Source organism: Nelusetta ayraudi, unplaced genomic scaffold (genome assembly GCF_046127955.1).
Source record: "Nelusetta ayraudi isolate G7.1 ecotype Tasmania unplaced genomic scaffold, CSIRO-AGI_Nayr_v1 ptg000042l, whole genome shotgun sequence".
In the NCBI taxonomy this organism is placed as follows: Eukaryota; Metazoa; Chordata; class Actinopteri; order Tetraodontiformes; family Monacanthidae; genus Nelusetta; species Nelusetta ayraudi.
Window position 1 is genome coordinate 22,134,064 of NW_027466092.1, and position 18,382 is coordinate 22,152,445.

Genomic DNA, 18,382 nt, shown 5'->3' on the forward strand with positions numbered 1-18,382 from the left:
ACCTACTGAGGCTTCTTGGGATGTCAGACAAATTACAGAGTGACACAGCTGTGCAGCGTGTTAACAGGGCGCAAGTAGGGTGTGTGTGGTGTGTGCGTGCTTGTAGTTGTGTTACAGCTTATTCAATTATTATTACGGTTATTATTCCCACAAGTTGGAATTCAGATTTATCACACACTCGGGCTGTCAATGTTCCAGCTGCAAATGGAGAAAAACGGAACAGACGCATCAGTCGTTGTCGCTAGCACAGTTAGCACTGGCACTATATATCAGAGTGCATGTATGAAAAAAGAAAATCAGCACACACACAGGTAGCAGGTAGACAGGTGAAAGCGCTGTGTACCATTGTTGATGATGTTGATGATTGTTGTTGATTGTTGTTGTATTTAGCCTTAGATGGAGTTTACCACCCGCTTTGGGCTGCATTCCCTCACTGGTCCCCTGCTGTGAGGACCAGAGAGGGCGCCACTGAGCGACAGTGACCTCGACTGACTCCTATGACACTGAAAGGGGAGTGGGGGAGGGGCAGCTGGTGAACTCTGGCTTCTCCCCCTCAGGCAAGAGCACTCTGTGAATATGCCATATATATATATATATATATATATATATATATATGCTGTGCAGTATATATGTGTGTGTGTCAGTCTAATCGAGGAAGAAGGAAAGACGACAAGTGAGAGGAGTTGCCACTCTACGGCTGGCAATACACCCTGCAGTGGCGCTCTTAATAGCAGCAGCCTAAGGCCCATGCGCACAGCATACGTGAACGCACTCACGCACGCACAAACACAAACACACACACACACACACACACACACACACACACACACACACACACACACACACACACACACACACACCTGCATTTCAACCAGTGGATCCTAAAGCTGAGCAACTCGTTTTGGGCCTTTGACATCGCATCATTTAATAATAATAACGCACAGCCTTTTTTGCATCACTATGATCCCCCCCGACCTATCCACCCTCCTCTCTCTCTCAATCTCTCTCACTTTGTCTATCACTCGCAATCTCTCTATCTCATTCACTTTCACTCACTCACTAAAGGGAAGCGGGGGAACGGGAGGGGGGGTTGTCTGGCTGCCAACACTCATTCGCAACATCCGCAACCCGATGGCAATTATTTAGACGTCCACTTGCTAATTATAATAGGGGATGACAGGTGCCCGCTATGATTTGATAGTCGCTGGCGGAGAGGTCCTGCGTCTGGTTCCATTCTGCTCGCACTTGCCGACAGAGAAAGAGCCGAGTGGGGCGGCCCATCCAACAGACATCTCCAGTTCCGGGCTCAACTCTGATCGGCGCCGAGGCGCCATGCGACGGAGCTTACACGGAGCTAATTCCGAGATGGGATTAGCACCTGCGTTGAGTTTCAGCATTTTTCTGCGAGAGGAAAACAATTCATGGGAAATGAAAAACAAGTAATAATGAGAGTTTAAGATGTTGCATCAAGGTTTATGGAGCAGGCTAAACCAAATCTATAGGAATGCACTGAAAAAGTATGTTAGCTGCATTAAACATTCATACAAAGCATGGAAAAAATATTGAAAATTTGCATTTTTTACAGCAGCCTACAAAGGCCTGCAGCTGCCGGCCATTCAAGGCTGCAACTGAAAATTAGCATAGCTGTTAAGTCAAGCTGCGTGTCAAATTAGCTAATAAACAAGCACTATTTACTATTAATTAGCCTGCCGGGAAAAGATGCGTTCCTTAAAAAATGTAATTAAACAATAAAACCATGTGTTCACTACAATACCTGTGCATTTCCAGCAAACAAAGAAAAAAAATGCAGGGCAGCTGTTTTCAAAGGCTCTCCTTGCTGTTTAATTTCCTGGGTTAGGGTTGTAGTCATTTTTTGTGGGATTAACAATTATTTCATTAAAACTCACAGGAAGAGATGCAAACCGAGAAATGACCAAAGTGATTTTGTGTATCATTTCTGTTCACAATGCTCAACTCTTTGAGTTCCTTAGAGCTCAGTCTCTTACTGTGCAAAATACATATGCATTTTCAGTGTGTTCATTTTCTGCAAAACATTTGTCAAATAACACGAGTTACACAACAATATTGTCCAAATTTGGAAGGTGGAAAGGGTGCTGAATAGATGTTGTTGCGTCCGACTTAGCTATGTATCGTGATCAGCTGAAAAATTTCACTTCAGCGTTACCACATGGAAGAGAAAATGCAAAACAGGGTTTATGGCTAAAATGTCACAAATCTGTAAAGACTGGGACCCAAGCAGACTGCACGACCAGCCCCGGACTGGCCAGTCTGGCATTTCTGGCAGAATCCAGAAGGGCCAGCAGTCTCTGGGGCCGCCAAGCCCTCCCCCTGAAAAATCTAATAATAATAAAAACACGCAGACACCGCTCATCAGCCGGCCCTAATAGAAACTGGGAAGCCCGGTCCCTTATCCATTGTCATGGGGATGTGTGAGGTGATTGTGACTGGGTTGAGGTAGGTTGACACCCTGTGAGAAAGTGAGCGATCTCACACACAAAGTGGCACACACGGGGTTGTGTAGGGGATTTTTATTTTGTATTTCATATTGTTCTTGTGCCCTGCCGTGCTTTGGGGCGGAGCAACGGGTGGCGTGTGCAGGGTGTCGGCATCGGGAGCGCGGAGCACCGCGACTCCCATTCTGTCCCATTTCCCAACCTGTAACAGTTGGTGCACTGGTCAATCATCTCACACCATCATATCTCGCCATGCTGCTCACCCACACCTCACCTGCATCCGCTTGGTCCCGGTCGGCTCCGCTGCTCCTGGGCGGAAGCGCGCGCCGCTGCAGGGGTGGGGTTTTATGGCGCGCCGGCTAAAGTGGAGTAGCCCATTTCCGTAAGAGGGGGTGTTGGTTTTTGGTTTGAAAGTATAATTAAGGGGAAAATGTGGGGTTTATTTGTATTTAAGGGTTTGTATGTTTAGGGGGGATTGTGTTCTGTTTATTGAAGGGTTTATTTCTTTGTGTTATTGTTTTGTTTTGAAATGTTCATTATGGTCGATGTCACCACGGTTAGTGGGGTGGCCCAATTGGCCATATGATGCTGCCCACTATAAAGAGCGCTCATTTTGGTGTGGGAAGGGAGAGCTGACTAGTCTGCTGAGAGACTAGAGGACCGTGAAACTGGCGCCTGTTTATTTATTTATTTGTTGGGGTTAAAAGAATAAAATTTTATTTCCTCCTACAATTGACGCTGCCTGCCTCCTCCTTCTACTTCACCACCTCAATCCGGTCAGTCCAGATCCCCTTTTTCGTGGGGAGGCCACTTTGCCCCTCCACAGACCCCAAATGGTTTGCTCTGCACGACTACGTGACTACCTCAAAAAAAGGTGGCGGGCTTAGTTACGCTAATTGAAGGTGGGACCGGCGTCGTCAGAGAGAAAATTTCAATTAAAAAATGGAGCGAAAACAAAACAAAAAAGTCAAAGGTGGTGCGGAGAAGGAGCGAGACAAAAAAAAGAAAATGTCTGGAGGCAGATGCGGGTAAATGTCTAAAAATGACAAAGCTGTTCGCCCAGCAGCAGCCTGCTGTAAAGAGCGGTGCTGTCAGCGAGGGCGCCGGCTCGGAGGCGTCGTCACCGACACCGGCTGTTAGTGCCACTGCTGCTACATCCAAGTCACCTATTGTCGGGGACGTGGTGGATAAGGAGGTGGATGGCGTTGCGGCCGCAGCCCAAGGAGGAAATGTAGGTGGTGATGATGAACCTGCTGAGACTGAGGAGACTGCTGCATTTAACTACTTTGCTCTGCCAAACTCAACAGATTTTGATTTATTTTTTAATTATCATCCAATTCAAGCAACCACCAACAATACAGTTAAAAGATAATTTAACTGCAGCGATGGGACAAGGCGATCGTGGTTAGCGTATTGTGAAAAATCACACACATTATACTGCTCTGTGTGTCTGGCATTTTCCAAACATGATAACCCCTTTACCCTGGGAATGAGTGACTGGAGGCATATACCTCAACGTATGGGCGAGCATGAGATACTTAGGGTGAATTCCAATTCCTCCCTTAACCCTCAATCTCAACCCTCAATCTCAAAAATGCGCGCTCCCGCGAGGTGCAAGTGCTGTCCCGATTCTAAGAACGTCAAGTTGAGGGACGAGTTTAAGGGCTGTATCGCCCTCAATATTGAGATTCTCTGGCACCACCCTTGGGACTAAGGGCTACCCAGAAGGCATTGCGTATTTTCGCCAAGACATCTTCGAAAAAGATGGTGATGTAAAAGCGAGCTACAAATGGAAGTATTTTCTTAGTTAATAAAGATATAAATATTACGAAACCATTTTATTGTCCTTGTTTAAGACTTTTTTATGGATTATTGACATCGTTGTTGCGTAACATTTATTTTTTTTTTACTTTACAATGTTTGTCAGCCGGACCGGCGGTCCCGGCTTCACGTTACTTGTGTACATCGTTGTGTAGCAACGGAGGACTTCTTCTTTTTAGTCGTCTTCTTCTTCTTCTTCGTCGTTGTATTCTTGACTGACTGGATGTAGCTTTGGCGTAAGGCCGCCCCCCACAGTCTGAAGACATAACTGCACTTAAGGGGTGTCCCATTTCTAAGCCCTTACACTTATTTTTGAGGGCCAAGATTGAGGGCCAGAGATTGAGGAGTTAAGGGAGGAACTGGAATTGGCCCTTAGCCCTCAAAAAGATGCTGCATACGCTTACCTGTTAAGAGAGAACAGAGGCAATATACCTGAGGTGCTTTATGGAAATCAAATGTCTATAGCCATAGTCAGAGGCGATTGGTTTTAGAGCGTGTCATTGACATTGTTAAAGTAATTGGAAAACGTGGACTCAGTTCCAGGGGAGACAAACAAGAGGCTGTATTCAGTTTGGAAAACGAAGCTGCTGTCCATGAGACCTTTTGAGAACTTGTTTTCTTGTTGAGCAAATATGATGTAATAATGCAGACACATGTACGTTCAAGTATAGAGAAAAGCAAGAGGCTGCACGACTCCAGTGCTAAGGGCAGAGGTTCACTGGTCACTCTACTCTCTAAAACAACAGTAAACATTGTCATTGAGGCTATTAGACGTCTCATTAAAGAAGATATTGCTGCTGAGGTTAAATAGGCTGGGATGTATTCAATTCAAATTGATACTACACAGGACATTACAGCTAAAGATCAGTGTTCAGTTATAATGCACTATGTGACTGACACAAATATTCAGGAGCGACTGATTGCACTTGTCATTACTGAGTTGTCCACTGGCCAGGCCTTTGTTGATTTGGTGAAGGGCATTTTGGAGAAAATGGACAGTAATGTGGCAAACTGTGTTGGTAATGCCACAGATGGTGCGGCTAACATGCAAGGGGAATACAGAGGCTTTTCAGCACTCTTGTCAGCTGATGCTCCCCAGGTACACGTATGGTGTTATAGCCATGTACTGAATTTAGTGCTAATGGACACTACAAGCTCTGATCTATCGAGCGCATCACTCTTTAATTTGTTAAATGACATTGCTGTTTTTCTGCGAGACTCATACCAAAGAATCAATGGGACGATGTGAGCAAAGACACACGACACAGGCGGCTGTCAACAATAGCTGCGACACGATGGTGGTCTTTGGCAGGTTCGGGATCCAGCTGAGTGCCTTTACATTGATCTGACAGTGACACTCAGGGAACCGAGTGATAAAGTGAATCTTCAGCCGCAGGTGCGCGAAGGCCAACTGGTTTGCAGATAACCTACTGAAATACCAAACTATCCTCACTGCCCAGATATTTCTGCGCATCTTCCAGACAACAACTCCACTCTCAGAGTACTTGCAAATGAGTGGAATGGATTTGCTTTCAGCCCATTGCTTTGTCACAAAAACACAAGAGGATATGGAAAAATACACACGTGACTTTGCTGGAGTGAAGCTGGCAGCAGACCTCTTTGTGAAGTGGGAAGTTAAATGAATGTGACTGTGAGGACGCAGTGGCCCTGCCCAATGTCAGACCAAAACAAAACAGGAAAAAAAAGATGGCAGGAAAATGATGTGGTGACACAACCATTCAAGATGCTTATCAGAGGTATGAGATTACAGTACACAATGTCATTCTCGATAAAGTCAATCAAAGCCTTTCCCAACGTTTTGAAAAAAACAGAGAACTATACACAGATTTATCTCTGCTTCACCCCAGGAGATTTGATCATTTGAAACTTAAAGGTGTCCCTGCTGGCACACTGAACACGCTGAGTGCAAACCTGACGAGGCACAACAGCAACGCTACTCCCGCTAAGTTGCAGGCCGAGCTTCTCAGTCTGGCTACAAACTGGGCCAGTTTCAGCGAATCTGTGCGTAAAGAGTCGTAGTCCAAATATGTATTGAGGATAAAGAAGATGATGAGCAGACCGAGGAAGAATGGGATGTTAGAAACTGTCGGGCCTGTGTCTATTTTTACCTCCAGCGCTTAAACATGCTCACTCTTTCATACCACCTAATTGGGCTTGGATACAAGTTTCTCTTAACACTGTCTGTGACTCAAGTTGCTTGTGAGCGAAGCTTCTCCACTTGAAAATTAATCAAAACTCGATTAAGGAGCACTGTATCACAGGAACACCTGTTGCAGGAACAGCTTCATGTTGATGGCTATGGAGAAAGAGACTCTGCATCTTTGGATAAGGACTGCATCATCGACCTGGTGGCGGAGAAAAGTGCTCTCGTGACGCATGCTGATTCAATAAAGGACATAAACAAGCAGTTTATTATTATTCTATTCTATTCTATTCTATTTGTGACGGCTCTGGGGCTTCGGCGCTGCCTGTCTGTCTGTGTTTTTCTGCCCCCTGCAGTACCAGTTCCCAGTGAGGCAGTGCCTGCCATTAGGAGCACCTGAGAAGGTGGCTCCAAGTCTACAAAAGAGGGCGGTTCAGTCCCTCTCACTCTCTCTTCCTGTCAACACCAGAAGACCCAGCCTGAACCACTTTATTTTCTGTTTTGATTCTGGTTTAGTTGCATATTATTCCTGTTTTGTAAATAAATTCAGATTAATTATTGATCTTCAGTCCTCCTTTGGGTTAATTTTTGGTTGTGGTCTCAGAGCTGGGCCATAACATATTCTATTCTATTCTTTTCTATTGCATTTGGGCTTAGGTCAATGTGGGGGGCTTGTCTAAGCAGCTCTCTGTGCATCTTTATGACGCACAGTGCCATGGCATGCTGTGTTGGTCTGTGCGTTGTTACAGTGATACTGTTTTGGGCTGCTTTTTGCATGTGAATGTGAACGTGAACTTGATGGGAGTTATGCAGTTTAGTTATTACCGGCTGGTTTTGCGTTTGTCAGTCTGTGTGTGGAGTGTGTGAGGCTGTTGTATAATAAGTGTTAATCATTTGATGGATGCATGAAGTGAGCGCTGTATTTGACACTGACTGAGACTAGATCACTGTAAAATCGAGTTAGGCTATTAATGTGGCCTGTACATGGATTATAGTGTCCTATGTGAATGTTGTTGAAATATTAACATGTACAATGGTTCGATAACAATTAGCATGGACCATTATAAACGGAAAAAAATACACCTACTATTATTTTAAATTGATCTAATTAGGATACAATCATGCAGAACAGAAGCTTGGCAATGCAACTCAGTCACGGCTGTTTACCTAACAGAATTGTATATATGTTGTTTTATTTCATTTTGGCAGCTGTCCACAGCCCAGGCCAGGATGAAGGGTCAACCACACACTCACCAAGCAAACAGATTCAATATAACGACTCAAAATAATGAGAGGCTTTCATTGACAGAAATGTCAGCAAAACCCGGGCGGTGAATGACTTATAAGTCTCTTGCAGAAATTTTATGAAAAAGGTTTAAACAAAAATTCACTCTCAAAGAGAACACAAAAGCACAACAAATATTCTCTTGATCAAGGAAAAATACAAAAACCTGCACTGGTTGCTTGAACCACATGACTCCTCAACAAGGACCAAGACAAGACAAACTGGAAAAGGGCAAAGGCAGACAAGGACTGTGTCTCAATTCAGGGTCTGCATCCTTCGAAGGAAGCGTCCTCCGAAGGACCCGGCCGAGAAGGGCGAACCCAAACCCGCCTCCCCGGTAACCACAGGGGACAGTCTAGCCTTCAGCGTATTTCCTGGTTGCATCACCGCCGTTCCCTACTGCTGGCCAACCCCAGAAGTGACGTTTTTATAGCGTCAAGCTAACCATTGTCTCGCCATCCAGACATGACACTGGATGTTCAAACAAGTAAAAATCCTATGTTAAAAACTTGAATACTTAAATTTATAAGTCGTGTCTTTGCCAGCAGATGCTGCGATTTCAGCTAACTTCCCAGGATCCCTGGATGCTTAGCAGCAGCACGCGAAACATCCTGGGATAAAGAAGGATAGCGGTGCATCCTTCGAATCAGCTAAAAGTAGGGCGCATTTGGAGCGCCCTTTGAATTTTAGTGAATTGGGACAAGTCTTCGCGCAGGGCTATGACTTAACTGGCCTTCAAATGCAGGCTTCAAAGAATGCAGACCCTGAATTGAGACACAGCCAAGGACTGTTTGTACAAGAGGGCAGAACAGATGACGAGACACAGGTGAACGTGATGAACGACTAAACAAGAGTAAAGCTAAAAACACCCACACTACAAAGGAAACAGAACTATAAAATAAAACAGGAAGTGGGAGACGAGACTAGACGAAGGCATTAATAAAACACTAAATATGAGCATGAATTCACTTAACAGACAAGTAGATTAAATCTCAAACTAGCAGCTGCAAAGTTACTCAGACACTCCACTGCACTATTTGACCTTAAAGGTCCAGTGTGTAAAATTTGGCCTGATAACTGATTTTTGTATCGGTAAAAACTTAAGATGCTTCCAGTAAATATACTAATATAAGTATATGCTCACAGTACAATAAGCGTTTTTTTGGTTTTCCTACTCGTAGAACAGTTCTCATTTATACATAGGAATATCCATAAAGCAAGGGGTCTTGCTCCCATGTTAGCTGCCATCTTTCACCGCCATATTCCTCAGGGAACCCGCTGTGGACAATCCACCCTACCTGAAAGCATGTTTCGTATTTATGGTGTAGGGGGAATATCTAGAAACAAATAATAATATTTCCCCACTGCATATTCTGTCATTCCAGTGTTAAGATGAGGATTTTAAAGTACAGTAAATAATTATTGATTTAATCTGACTCTATTTAAAATAACTTCACTTTTAGGTATTGATTGAAAATAAATAATCAAGCAATAATTAGGAATATAGATCCTTTAATAATAATAATAAAACTTTATTTGTACAGCGCTAAATCACAACCAATTTAAGAATTAAGCTCTGCTGTTAAGAGATCTGACATCAGTCTTCAGTTCAGGAATGGCATACATCAATTAACAAACCACTCAGTTTCCTGACTCACATGAAATAATAGCCCTGATGTCTGGGTTGGAGTACTCAGAGGTTATAAAACATGATCAATTTTGTCTGTTCAACTCAGAGTTTAGGGGTTTGAATAGCACCCAGTGAAACTTACCATATAACTAAGGTCTTTGGGATACTAATTAGTCCCAATCTTAGTTCAGGGATCACCGATATAGACAAATTATTCAGTGGCCTTCTTAACCCTTTAGGCGGCATGGTCGCACAATTGCGACAAGCGTCATTGCTGAATTAAACAGGCCATAGCGGCAAATATGGTACTAAAAGTAGTTTCCGCTTTACACCAGGAGATGGCAGACACCTGTGGCTTCAATCTGAGTAGCGTTTGTCGGGGTGTTTATATTCAGATTTTGGAGTATAAAGACAGAGAAAGCCTGACTCAGTCGAGGAGACGAGGAAATGGTTGTAGTGAGAGCAGAGAGAGAGAGAGAGAAACAGCTAATGTTGCCAATAATACATCGCCGAGAGGTGTGTTTGTTGACGAAGTACTTTGTCAAGTAATGTCTGACTGTGATTGCAAAGAGGAATATTCGCACTCTGTCGTCCCGTGAGAGCGAAGTCTGCCGGTGCGTCTTTACGCAGCGGCAGCGAGTCAATGTGCCATGACAGTCACCAAGCAGCACATGCTTCGCCTCAGCGTGACCGAGGTGTAGTGGGAGTAATTGGCGAATGAGGATGAGGAGACGTGGTGGGGGAAGCAGGACTGCTCAAACACCGCTAATGGTGATGGAGGGCGCGTAAGTGAAAAAGAATTGGGGAGGTAGCGATCAACGTGGTAGAAGCTGTGGGAGGAAACGCCCAACCAGTGCCGGTGTAGGTACAAAGTTGCTGTGTCTCAATTCAGGGTCTGCACCCTTCAGACCGAGTGTCCTCCGTCTGAAGGAAGCGTTCTTCGAGTACCCAGCCTAGAAGGACGGACCAAACCCCGCCTCCCCGGTAACCACTCGGGACGGTCTGGCCTTCGGCGTATTTCCTCGTTTCGTCACTGCCGTTCCCTCCGGCTGGCCAACCCCGGAAGTGACGTTTTTATAGTATCAAGCTAACCATTGGTTCGCCATCTAACAATGCCGTTGGATGATCAAATAAGTAAAATCCTACGTTAAAAACTGGATACTTTATGTGAAATTTCAATACTTAAATTGATATGTTGTGTCTTAACCAGTACATGCCGCTAATTTCAGCTGACTTCCCAGGATCCCACGATGCTTTGCAGCAGCACGCAAAGTATCATGGGATACATAAGTACGCGAAGGATAGTAGCGGTGCATCCTTGGAATTGGCTAAAACGAGTGCGTATTTCCAAATACGCATTTTGAGCGTCCTAAGCACCCTTGGGAATTGGGACAAGCCAAAATGGGTACTTCAAGGATGCAGACCCTGAATTGAGACACAGCAAATGTGTCCGGGGTCCTACGGCAACTCTATTAGGACAAACTACATCACGGTTTGTCCAGAGCGCAGATTTTTACCGCAACTCTTTTAAGACAAACAACATTTTTTTCTGTTGCAATAGATGGGCAGCTGTTTTACTCTTGGAAAGGAAAGCCCAAAATGGTGGTGATGGATCACAAGTACTTGCCAGTACATGCCATGACAATGTAGGTCACTTTGGCACAAGGAAAACCCAGGAAAAGGTTTCAGCATCTTATCGCTGGGCGACTTTGTCTGAGGATGTCAAGAAATGGGTGAGACCTCTTGAGTTATTAATGCATCTACAGGAATGTTTGACTGTTATGACTTAGCACATGCCATACCCTTGAAATTGTTCAATAATTTAACAAAAATTATTGAATAAAACTAACATGTAAAATCTTCACATTAGTTTGTGAAGATTTTATTCAAAAACTAACATGGACTTGGAAGTGTTTTCCACTGTTTGCTCTTTGTTTCTGGTGAAATCCCTGGAAAAAAACAAATCAGTCAAGTCTTAATCAGGCCATTGGCTATATCACATAATGCTTCAAAAGTGCAGTTTACAGTAATGTCTAAAAATTTAAATGATTGTCATAGTCTAAACAACAGCTATCTTTTAAGCTTGAGGAGTGTCCCCAATGTCAGCGAAATGACAGGATGAAGACCGCTGCACCTGTATTGCAACCAATTGTTGTGAAGGAGGCATGGAGCGTACTTGGCGTGGATTTAATTGGCCCTCTTCCTACCACTGCAAGGGGCAAACAGTAAATGACTTATGTAGAAGTTATTGTTATTCTCCCAACATGCGTCCCCTGCAACCTTAATACTAGTATATTAATACTAGTATTTTATATTCTAGTAATAGTATTTTTTACAAAGAAAAACAAACACTGACTATATTACATTACGTTGTAGATATATACTTACGACCACAGACCTTTTCCCAAAGTGGGTTGTGGCAATGTCCCTTCGAAATAAAACTGCTGCAGAGGTTTCCAAAAAAATCTCGAATATCCTACTCGACCACGTGCATTGGATGTCAAAGGCTGTATAAGAAATTCTCTGCTGGTACATGCATGTTCGAAAGAATGATATTGTGTTGATGTCAAACATGTTGTATTGCTCTGTTATTAATGTATAGGCAAATTCATGGACCTCATGCCATCTCTACTTTTAAGTGGAAACTTCCATTTACAGGATATGTCAGTTCAGGAAAAGAGGACAAATCCAAGGATTTTACTCTGTATATACTGATGAAACACATCCACACAACTGTTGCTACTTCTGTGCCTGAAGCTCCTTACATTACTGTGGTGAAGGTCAGTTCCTTAAAACAGGTGTTTATGCAGGCACTTATTGGAAACATCATATTCTTCATGACGTGACTACTGTAAAGTAATTAATAAATCAACTCTGTATTCTCCAGGTCTTCCTTACCAAGGGGAGTGGACACCAGTGGGCATCAGTGCCCCTATCTTGCAAATGTTACATTATTTTGTATTTGGTTGCTTAATTGTTAATTTCAATTGTTTTTAAAATGTTAAAAAGAATGGTAAGAATGCTTTCTTAATACTTTTCTTTGATTTTTTGGGGGATTTAGTTAATGCACTTTTTTTAAATTCACTTTAGATTCAATCAAATTACAGATTACAGTGAAGAGCATAGTCATATACCTGTTTGTATTACACACACACACACACACACACATACATTCTAACACGAGTATATTCTGTGCGTATATATATCCTACCTCGAGGTAGTTTGTCGTAATCGGGTTGCCGTATGTGACGTCGTCGGCCGGGGGTCTGGCGACTGCCGACGACGTCACATACGGCAACTCTACGATGTCAAACGGCATCGCGGTAGAACAAACAGACGGAAAAACCAACTCATAGGAAAACCAGCGATAACTATCCATCGTTCGTTTGATTGATTGTTTGTTTGTTTCCTCTATTGCATATAATACGTTCAATCTATGTACTTATCTATCTACGTTTAACAATTATTTTCTCTAAATGCGATCGTGATGTAGTTTGTCCTAATAGAGTTGCTGTAGGACCCCGGACACATTCCACAGCCCTGGACAGATTCTGTACCTACACCCTGTAAATTACAGTGATGATGGCTGGGTCTGTTTGAGATATGTGGAAAATGATCAAAAGTGGATAAAACGTTTTGATGAGCCTGTGGGGTATTGTGGAGACTGACATACAGATCCCTGACATCTGACATGATACAAAAACAAACAACCAAAAAAAAAAAAAAATGTACTCCTTTCACAAAGTTTGGGTCATACTGAAGATTTTTCTCAATTACAGTATGGCTTTATCTCTAACAAATTTGAAGTCACAGCCATTTGAAATCTTGATATCAAAATTGAGTATTTTTGAGGGTTAACATAGAACAGCCCAGACACCTTGGTTGAAATATTCAGAGGTTATAGAATAACTTAATAGTTAAAGAACATGATTCACAATATTTTCTATTCGACTCAGAGGCTACGAGTGTGTCAGATAAACTTACCATATAACTAAAGACCAAATCCATATCTGATGTGAGGGCATTCACCACCTAGAACACAAGTCTCAAGTCAATATTAAAAGGAAATGGTTGACATACCAGTTTATTGCGATGTCCAAAGTGAAAATGCAGCAAATAATGTAACAGACAGTGAGTGGGAGTGGTAGTATGCGGATTAAGAAGAAGCAGAAGAAGAAGCAGAGCCTCGAGGTTCTTGCTTAAATATCCCCCCAGACCAGAGACACTTCTAAATCACATATCAAATAGATTCAAGGAGATCCCATTCCTATATGGGAACCTTTTGGCCATCAGGAGTTCTTATCCAATGACAATAAATCACCTAGACCTTTGTACTTGTACCGAGAAACAACAAAGGGAAGTCAGATAAACAAAGGGGTTAGTTTTGGGTGATAAGAGACAGTAACCAAATGGTGACATCTGAACCTAGTTGGTTAATTATAAATAAACAAAAGATAAAATAAACACAGTTGTTACCAGGGTTGGGAATTGACAATATTTTATCAATTCTCTTAACGATTCCCAAGTAGTTTTTTGAGGAAGAAAAAGTTATTTTACACAGTTTTCAGCAATGCAACTATTTTATTTATTTATTTTTCCAAAATGTCAATATGAACATGTTTAGCTTAAACAGTGATTGAACAGTGTCGGACTCTCATAACTTTCAAAACAAAAATGTAAATGTTGTTGATTTAACTTATAAGCCTAAACCAAATGTAAGTCAATAGTGAAACACTTCTTTTCTTAGAAATTATATAAAACGGTGACCTGTCTTATGAGCATGGGAATTACATCGCCAATTCTTTTTTATCAGAGCTTTATTGACACTAACAAAGATGTCAACGAGCCCGCAAATGACACAGAGAGTCCTAAAAAATAAAATAAAAATAAGAAACCGGACAACACTCAGCTTCTATATGTATTCCCCTCGACCAGAGAGAGAGAGAACACACATAAAGCAAAATCGCGGTATTTTTTTTATTTTATTTTTTTTAAAGTTACTTTCAGTCTAAGGTAACTTCGACATCGCCACTGAAGTCAGTAAATAAAACAATGTCATTCTCAACAAAAACATAGCGAAAAATGATCAGCCCAGTATGGAAATGCTCAAAATATTGACAGGATTATTTCAGTGGTTTTATATGTTGAAATGAATTATGTAATTTCACTCGCATTTCCTATTAAATTGCTATTTGTTTGAAACCCGATAGTCATATTGTGACTTGGGGGAAACATGTCACTGAACCCTTTAGTCATATTGTGACTTGGGGTAAGTCACAATGTGACTTGCAGCCCTGCTGCCCAAACGTCAATATACGACTTCCAGGGAGTGAGAACATGTTGTTAAAACCATAACCAGCAGGTGGTAAAACGTCGAACCCTATCCGTCTGACTCCCACATCAGGCTCATAACGTTGAACTCCCGGCGGACACACCCACCGCTGTTTAACGCACACAAACACTGGTACTGCAAACACGGAGAAGATCCCCCGCCTCACCCTCTTCCTCCTCCTCTGCCCGCTCCAAGTTAACCAAGAATCAGCGAGCGGGAGGAGGGTGCGGGGGGGGGGGGGAGGTTGGAGGCGGAGCCAACAGATGTTGGACTCCAAATGCTGGAGTCAAAGCAGTCCACCATCAGCATCTAAACCGCAGCTGCGGCAAGTGGGAGAAGCGAGCTGACGTGCAGCTGTCGATGTGATGAGGTGATTGCCGCATGCGGCAAGTATGTTCGCGTGCACTTAAGCCGGGCTTGCGCTGCTGTCTGTCCATTTCCCCCCCCCCCATCCCTCCCCTCTCTCCCCTTTAATGCATCGCCCTGAGTGCGTGTGTGTGTCTGTGAGCGGTGCCTATTGACATCCTCCGCTGTGACCCTCTGACTCCTGACAACTCCAATCAGCAGGACGAGTGGGAGGCGGGGGGGGGGGGACCGGCGGGGGGCACTGTGAGGAGAGAGAAATAACGTCTAGAAAGAGAAGAGAGAGGGGACGGCTCCGTCTCTCTTTCACCAGGCGATGGACAGATGGACGGCTTTACACTTTTGTCGAGGCAAAGGCGAAAAAAACACAGATGATTTCTTTTTGTTTTCAGTGAATATCTCCAATTTCACAGGCAATGTCATGCAAACATGTCACCTCCCATCCCAGTGCTGGCAATTAGCTATTAGCGCCGCCATTCTGGGGGAGTCACATGCCAAGCAGTGTGACCTGCCATTGGCTATCTGTGAGGTCCATATTTAGATTAGACAGAGCTCCCAAATACACACACACACACACACACACACACACACACACACACATATACCTCCAACACGATTACAGGCACCAGCATGAGAAGAGGAGGAGAGGAGGAAAAAAACACTGGTGGAGAAGGAGGCTTCGAACAGACGCATTCCCAGATTGTTTTCTTCACCACTAGAGAAGAGATCGAACCTGATGCCATTCACGCTGCAGTATGTGATTTCTAAAAATCACACAGCCCAGGTTTAAAAAGGAAACAAATAAATACATATAATAATAATTATAATAATGATAATAATAATAATAATGATGATAATAATAATAATAATAATAATAATAATAATCATAATGACACAATGACAATAACCAAAATAGGATCAGATTCAAGGACCAGTTCCTTTTCCTGTTACTCTGGACCGAATTGTCGTGACGTCACCAACTGGTGTCACACTGCGGTGAGGTTGCGTCTTGTCTCGGTATTGTCTCGTCATTTCCTGTTTTATTTTGACATCTTTACTAACCTTCCTCTCGTTTCAGATCACTTCCTCCTCCTCATGTGTCACCTGTGCGTCTGACCCAATTACCCATTGTCTCCACTTGTGCCTCATCACCTCATGTCTTTAAATAGTCTGTTGTTGTGTCTCAATTCAGGGTCTGCACCCTTCAGACCGAGTGTCCTCCGTCTAAAGGGAGCATTCTTCGAGTACCCAGCCTAGAAGGACGGACCAAACCCCGCCTCCCCAGTCACCACTCGGGACGGTCTGGCCTTCGGCGTATTTCCTCGTTTCGTCACTGCCGTTCCCTCCGGCTGGCCAACCCCGGAAGTGACGTTTTTATAGCATCAAGCTAACCATTGGTTCGCCATCTAACGATGCCGTTGGATGTTCAAAGAAATAAAATCCTACGTTAAAAACTGGATACTTCATGTGAAACTTCAATACTTAAATTTATATGTTGTGTCTTAACCAGTACATGGCGCTAATTTCAGCTGACTTCCCAGGATCCCACGATACTTTGCAGCAGCACGCAATGCATCATGGGATACATAAGTACGCGAAGGATAGTAGCGGTGCATCCTTGGAATCGGCTAAAACGAGTGCGTATTTCCGAGTACGCATTTTGAGCGTCCTAAGCACCCTTGTGAATTGGGACGAGCCTTCGCACAGTGCGATGACGCAACTTCCTTTCAAAATGCGCACTTCAAGGACGCAGAACCTGAATTGAGACACAGCATTTGTCTCCCTTGTCTTGTACCAGAGTGTCTTCTGTTGTCACCTCTAGCTCCCTGCCACAGCCAAAGAAAAGTCACAGTAAGCCAAGGTTCATCCTCGAAGACGAGTGAATTTTTGTTCTTAGTCAAAGTTTAGTTAATTGTTTCGGAGATTCTGTTATTTTTGCCCCTCTTAGAGAGTGTTTTTTTTGTTTCTGCTTTATTAGCCCTTTTGTACCTCCTAGTGAACACTTTCGGTTTTGATCCGTTTTAGTCTAGGTTTATCCTTTAGTTATGTAGCTTGCCCCATTTTCCTCCTTTGGAGTGATTTTTAGTTTATCCCTTGTTTTTCCCCATCCTCGGCTCTTTATCCCTTGAGAAACTTATATCTTGCCCTTTTTGTTTCATAGATTAGGTACTCTAGGAGTTTCACAGCCTGGTTATTTTTGATCACCTGGTCTTGAGGTGTATCGCGTGTTGGGTACAATAAAAATCTTTGCCTCTCACTACCCTCTGCGTCCTGAGTCCTGCCTTGAGTCTCAGCTTGACAACTGGTTCATGAATAACTGTTTTGCCGTCACAGTCAGCGCCATCTTAAGTTTCCGCTACATAAACGCATTAATTGTTCTAGTCAGCTTTTTTTTTTTACGAGTTATTTAAACAAGCAAGAAATGTAAACTAGTTTGTGAAGGTTGGAATGCCAGTTATGTTTACTATTTTGGCAACCACTTCTGGCGGTCCCTGCTGGGCTAATAATAGACTGCAAGTTTTTAGTGCTTCTCCTTTATATCCGGCCGATGGCACTGTAGGCAATGTCAATGTAAACATGATAGCACCCCAGCAGCATGCTAACAGGCTAACATGTAGCAAGTTTTAAGCACATTTCAAGAATTAGTAACAATAACAATAAGCCTGCGAGAAAAGTTTGAGGGATCGGAACACAGCAGTAATCAAGGATGCCAAGAATTACAATTCGTTTTCAATTGTGTTGACAAATTAAAAGTTTATTGCAGAACAGGCATCAGAATTAAAACTTTTCATAACTTCTCTTGACATCATATTTCAATTGCACCAGATCACTCATTGCAGTCACATGCAGCTACTTGAGAATTTTGTTATCCTAAATAGTAGGGATGCACACTATTTATCGGACTGATAAAATATCGGTAGATTTGGGGGAAAATTACATAATTTTTTTATTGGTCCGATACAGTAAATTTTCTCCGATAAAAATATCAGATAAATTAATGAAACGTGAATTCAGAAAACGGGAAACGTTTGCAGGCTGAGTAGCGACAAAACAGGCTTGCGATGGTTACGTCATCTATCGCACCTTATTAGCAGGACCAAAGCCTGGCCCCGTCACTGCCTGACTAATAACAAAGAAGACATCAAGTTTTAACACAACAAATCTTATAGCTCACCAGAAAAGTCGTCATCATGGCGAAGCGGTATTGAAAGAATATGAGAAAGCCGCCTTAGCCACTAACGATGCTAAAGCTAAAACAGCAATACGGATGGCAGATGTCCCCATTCAGCAGGCGTTTGAACACTGTAATCAG

The 18,382-nt window shown here is 43.0% G+C and overlaps 1 long non-coding RNA gene across 1 annotated transcript in view; it reads left to right on the forward strand.

Moving 5' to 3' along the window:
- LOC142894219 (uncharacterized) overlaps nt 1–13,059 on the forward strand; it is a 76,630-nt gene extending 63,571 nt beyond the window's left edge. Inside the window, exon 2 of the long non-coding RNA XR_012927790.1 lies at nt 12,976–13,059. This is a non-coding gene — a long non-coding RNA (uncharacterized LOC142894219). The remainder of the gene's footprint in view (nt 1–12,975) is intronic.
- Nucleotides 13,060–18,382: the final 5,323 nt, after the last annotated feature.